The sequence below is a fragment of the Lepidothrix coronata genome, unplaced genomic scaffold (assembly GCF_001604755.1).
Source record: "Lepidothrix coronata isolate B3197 unplaced genomic scaffold, Lepidothrix_coronata-1.0 Scaffold173, whole genome shotgun sequence".
Classification (NCBI taxonomy): Eukaryota; Metazoa; Chordata; class Aves; order Passeriformes; family Pipridae; genus Lepidothrix; species Lepidothrix coronata.
Genome location: NW_016690353.1, coordinates 1,831,071 through 1,837,248, shown reverse-complemented (window position 1 = coordinate 1,837,248; position 6,178 = coordinate 1,831,071). Strand labels below are relative to the sequence as shown.

The following is a 6,178-nucleotide window of genomic DNA, read 5'->3' as shown; positions in this document are numbered from 1 at the left end:
CGTGGGTGCCAGGCTGGGTGTCCAGATGAAAAGTTGACCTTTCTAAACCGAAATGTTTCCCTCCAGGAGAGTGGAAATATTTTTGACTCCGTTCCAGTCCGAGAGCAAAACAAATGGCAAAGCACCAAGAGGCTCCTTGTGCAAGAGCAGCGTCCCTGCCCCGCGTGCTGCTGCATTTATTGCTTTGTTTGCTCAGCACGGCTGAGCTTTTGCAGTGGAAAGTTTGCCACGGGGAGGGTTTTGGGGTGGGTTTGAAGGCTGGGGTAAGGCTGGGCATGGCTGGGATTTCTTCTCTTCCCCTCCGAGTGAGATAAATGGATCCGTGTCCAGATGCCGTCGTTGGATTCCAGACTCGCCCCTTGAAGGTGCTTTTTTAGGCTCTTTCAGGTGCTCATCTTTGGGTAGGAATGTAAGTCAGTGTTGTCCTCTTTCTCCAAAGACTCTAGAGGGAGCCTAAAGGATTGATTTGAGCTGGACAACTCCGGGGCTGAACTGAGGGAAAAGGAATCCCATTTTCACTGCCCAGCCCCTGCTGCTGCTCAGACTCCAGTCGAAGACACTACACCAAGTCCCAGAGTTTCTAGGAAGGTAATAAAGGAAGGAATTTATGATTTCAGAGGATTGTAAACATCCAGACCCTTAATCCCAGCAGATAGCCTTGACAAAACCAGAAGGGCTACGTGGACAGAAGAGCCTTGACACAGAAAGTTGTTCCAGCACTTCTGTGAGGTGTCAGCAAGTTTTAACTGAGCTTGGCCTGGAGATGTTCAACTGGTTGGAACTAATCCATGTCCAGAAGAGGTGAATCAGTGTCTAGCAATTCACTAACCAGTTGCTCAAGTGCTGGTTGCTAAAAAATCTGCATTTCGTTGCCTGGGGTGGGTAAAGTCCAGTTTAACACACCAAGGAATCCAAGGAGTCAGCCCCCAAACTCTTGAGAGCTGCTGAGCACAGGAATGGGGGCTCTCAAGCAGAACATCCCAGGCTGGACCATAAACCTTCCTGGTGTGAGGTGAGACACCAGGAGGGGGTGAAGATGGGCAGGGAAAGGTGCTGGGGGAGCTAAAGGGCAGTTGGGCCCTGGGTGACAAAATTGGCCCTGAGGAGGTTCAAGCTCAATGGAAAAAATCAAAGGTCTCTGTCCATCCAAGGGCATCAGGTCCCAGACTAAATCTGTTGGGAATAGTGAGAGCAGGAGCTCAGATTGCTGCTTGAATTCCCATTTATTCCTCGTACATTATGGAACAAATTTTCCTGAAAAAGAGGGAATTTATATTAAAGAGAGAAGAAAATCTCTGCTGTGTTGGGTTGGTTACAGGCACAGACTTGCTACCAACGTACTGAATGAGCTTAGAGGGTTGTTCACATCATTTCTCTTCCCAGGACACAAAACTGGACAAGAAATGAAACCCCTTGATTAGGATTTGAGTGAATTGAAACCCCAAAACCTAAGAACCCCTTTCCTGTGGGACAATTCCACCAGGTTGGATTGAACTTGAGTATTAAGACAGTTAAAATTTGAGAGGAGATTCAAGGTGAAATTAGAGAGAAAATTCAACCCTGAGAGTCAGAAAACCTTATTAAAAAAAAAAAGAATATAAATCCCAGTATTCCCTAATATTGGTGTTGAGCTTCCCAGCTAAACTGTGGGAATGATCCAACCCTCTTGCAGCTGAGGGTACCAGGATGCATTTTTCTCTCTCATCCAAGGAAGGGTTTTAGTTCTGGAGCCCCTGGATGGGCTGTGGTTCCTCCATATCCAACAGGACACCTCCTGGAGCCACCTGAGAGGAACATCCCTGGTCACATCCCAGAAGTGACTCATCATTCCCAGAGGAAATGCAGTGGCAGGGGTGAGTAAGGCCTGAGTGTCCCCCTGCTGTCACTCTGAACCTGTTCTTTAAAGAAATAAACAAACAAACTCATCTCCTGGGGGACTTTCAGGAATTCTGGTGACTTTTAATTCCCACTTTGTGATTCAGGCTCTGGCTCGAATCCAGAAATTGCTCCAAATTAATCCCGGGATCTCATGTTTGAACTGGTTCTCTGGGCACCAAAATATTTGTGCAAACTCTTCCTCTCCCCTGGCCTGAAGGAGGTGCAGCTCCAACAGGTTTGGGGGATGGATTTGCCAGGTCCAGCCTTGATTTTAGAACTTGAGTTCACCCTGAGAGAAATAAGGAGAACATGATGTTGGGAGGGTCCTGAGGAAAATTAAAGGGAAAAGATTTCCCTGGGAGGAAAGGGAAAGAGAAAGGGAAAGGGAAAGGGAAAGGGAAAGGGGAAAGGAGGAGGAGAAGGAGAAGGAGGAGGAGGAGGAGGAGGAGGAGAAGAAAGGAAGAGAAGAAGGAAAAGGAGGAAGAGAAGGAGGAGGAAAAGGAGGAAGAGAAGGAGGAGGAAAAAGAGGAGGAAAAGGAGGAGAAAAGGAGGAGAAGGATAAGGTGGAGAAGGAGAAGAAAGAGGGGGGAGAAGGAGGAGAAGGAGAAGGAGAAGAAGAAGGAGAAGGAAGAGGAGAAAGGAAGAGAAGAAGGAGAAGGAGGAAGAGAAAGAGGAGGAATAAGAGGAGGAATTGGAGGAGGAAGAGAAGGAGAAGGAGAAGGAGAAGGAGAAGGAGAAGGAGAAGGAGAAGGAGAAGAAAGAGGTGGGAGGAGGAGGAGAATGAGAAGAAGGAGAAGAAGGAGAAGGAGAAGAAGAGAAGGAGGAGAAAGAATGCACAGGGGGAAAAGGGGAAGAATAAACTTCCAGGACTCCATCCAGGCATCCTGGTGCTGATCAGAACAGCTTTTCTCTCTGTCTTGGGATGAACATGGGCAGTGCCAACACTGGGGCTGGGCAGGAAGGACAGGACAGGGGCAGGTTTGTGGTGCCCCTCTGGTAAACTCCCCCTGGTACATTCTCAGGGGCACAGAAAGCTCCACCAAAGCTGGGCAGAAAGTCCCCCCAGCCCAGCCCAGGCCAGAGTGTTTTGCTCAGCGTTGCATTTTGGGAAGATTTACGGCTCCTGCTCCAGGAATTCAGCAGATGAGTCAAGCAAAAAGTGTCTTTTTTCTCCCAGCTGGTGACCAGAACCACCAAGAAACGAAGGGATTGGGTGGGTTATAAAAGCAGCATGTGACAGAGCTGGGAATTGATCCCAACCCCTCGAATCCCTGATGGCTCCAGATAAGGTTGTCAATGAATTTTACCCCCCTGTGCCAGGAGTGTCAAGTTGAAATCAAGCTCTCTGGATTCCTTTACCCCGCATCAGAGAGCAGTCAGCAGCTCCAGATGTTTTGCTTCACCAAACCCAGCCAAGCCACCTTCAGGTGGGACTGTCAAGCTTGGCCTGATGCTCCTCTGGTGACTATTTGCAAATAAACCTTTAAAAGGTTTGAACATTCAAAAGTAACCTGTGATTTGCCTTAGAGGGGATTTTTTTACACATATAAAAAGAGCACAAGCCCTTTGTATATATAAGGGACACTTGGACAGGCAAAGTTCCCATCCAAGCCCGTTGCAGCTGAATTATTAATGCCTTAATAGGTATTTCAGGATGAGAATCCTCTTAATTAATGAATATTAACTCCCTCTATGTTAAACATCCAGTATTTAATTCTGAATCCTTGCTCCCCTCCAAGGAATGTTTGGGCCAAGTCATCCCATTCATGCAGAGTGTCCTGAACCGGGAGGAAAAGCTGAACCAGAATAAAATTAACAGCATTTTTTTAGGGTTAGTTTTAACTCCAGAGGTTTTTATTGTGTATTTTTAATTTCTGCCCAGCTTTGGTGGAGCTTTCTCTGCCCCGGGAATGTACCAGGGGGGCACCACAAACCTGCCCCTGTCCTGTCCTTCCTGCCCAGCCCCCAGTGTTGGCACTGCCCGTGTTCATCCCAAGAAAGTGAGGAAAGCTGTTCTGATCAGCACCAGGATGGGTGGAGGGACTCCTGGAAGCTTTTTCTTCCCCTTTTCCCCCTCTATGTATTCCTCCTCCTCTTCCTCCTCCTCCTCTTTCTCCTCTTTCTCCTCCTCTTTCTCCTCCTCCTCCTCCTCCTCCAGCCAGGAGCTCTCATGCCGATGAGAGGTGCTGAGATCCATCCCTAGGATCCAGAGCACTGTCCCATAACCCATCCCTGCCTGTTCCCACATTCCCGGTGCTCCAACCCGCAGGGGAGGTGTTTGTGTTGCCCCCACAAATGCAAATATTTGCCTCGTTCTCCCAGGAAAACTTTAACTGCAGAACAAATAAAAACCCCCAAACCTGAGTCACGCCGAAAAATCGGCTTCTTTACCACGAGAGGTTGGGTTTGTTGGGGGTTTTTCCCTCTGGGAAGTTCTATTCCATGGAATTTTTACAGGTGTTAGGAAAATCCTAAATCACTATGGTTGGAAAAGACCTCCATGATCAGCAAATCCAGCTTTTAACCAAATCCCCCATTTCCACTAAACCAGATTGCAAAATGTCCCGTCCACTCCTTGTTTGGGAAGGGAAGGGAAGGTTTGGGAAGGGAAGGTTTGGGATGGTGTGGGAAGGGAATGGAAGGTTTGGGAAGGGAAGGTTTGGGAAGGTTTGGGATTTATTAACACTTATACTATTAAAATAAATATTTTTATTTTAATTTTTAAAATGTATAGAAACTATAAATTAATTAACATTCATAATATTGTAATACATATTGTTATTTTATTTTTAATAATGTATATTAAATCTACATTAATTAACATTTGTAATAATACAATACATGCTTTTATTTATGCTTAAATAATATACATAAAATGTGCGTTAATTAACATTATATATATTATAATACATATATTTATTTATTTTAATCTTAGCATGTATATAAAATACAAGTTAACATTCATAATAATACAATATTTTAAATTAATGTATATAAAGCATGGATTAATTAACATTTCTATTATAATAAATATTTTTATTTATTTTAATTTTTAGAATTATATAAAAGATAAATAATCATAATATTACAATACATAATTTTATTTTTAAATAATTTATATAAAACGTGCATTAATTAACATTTATAAAATTGCAATTAATATTTTCAATTAACATTCATAATATTATAATACATATTTTTATTTTTGAATAATGGATATAAAATATACATTAACATTCATGATATTATAATATATATTTTTATTTTTTAAATAATGCATATAAAATGCAACTTTATAGTATTATGATATATATTTGTATTTTATTTTTAATAATGCATATACATTTTTAGAATGTATACAAAATATACATTAAGTAACATTTTTACTACTATTATAGATATTATTTTTAAATAATGCATATGAAATGTAATTTAACATTTATAATATTATGATACATAGTTTTACTTTTTAATAATGTATATACCTGTTTAGAATGCATATAAATATACATTAATTAAAACTTTTATATCATTATTTATTATAGAAGCTGAAAAAGAACTGAAAAACACCATTAGATTTCTATACTCTAAATATATATTTACGTACTCTATTATTTTATATACTGTTATTTACATATTGAACTATATATTATATTATATTATATTATATTATATTGTATTATATTATGTTTATTATAGAAGCTGAAAAAGAACTGAAAACCACGAAAAAAAAGGGGAAAAAAGTTTTTTTAATCACCATTAGACTTATATAATACATTATTATTATTTATATAGTATTTATATAGTATTTGAAAATATGAATTTATATACTATTTTCATTATATTATATTATATATGTATATAATATAATATGATATAATATGATATGATATGATATTATATGATATTATATTATATTATTTATTACAGAAGCTGAAAAAGAACTGAAAACCATTAAAAACCAAGGGGGAGGGAAGGTTTTTCCCTGGTCACATTGGGACTCGGTGTCCCCCAGGCTGGAACCAAACTCTGCTCCAGTCCCTGAACCCGCCTGGGCTCCCAGTCCCAGTTCCCGTGGGTCAATCTTTAACTTCTCCTCCTGGGAAATGAGTAACTGAGAACTGAGGAGCTCTGTTCCTGGTGGGAGCCCTTCCGTGGATTAACAAGGTGTTGAACAAGGCCAAGGGCCGGGTCCTGCCCTTTGGCCACAACAACCCCCGGCAGCTCCAGGCTGGGCCAGAGGGGCTGGAGAGCAGCCAGGCAGGAAGGGAGCTGGGAGTGGGGATGGACAGGGAGCTGA

At 41.6% G+C, this 6,178-nt stretch overlaps 1 long non-coding RNA gene across 1 annotated transcript in view; it reads left to right on the top strand.

Annotated features, from left to right (window-relative positions):
• The first annotated feature begins 5,834 nt into the window (after positions 1-5,834).
• The window catches only part of LOC108504691, a 7,047-nt gene continuing 6,703 nt past the window's right edge, over positions 5,835-6,178 (top strand). The window contains exon 1 of the long non-coding RNA XR_001877212.1: positions 5,835-6,045. This is a non-coding gene — a long non-coding RNA (uncharacterized LOC108504691). The remainder of the gene's footprint in view (positions 6,046-6,178) is intronic.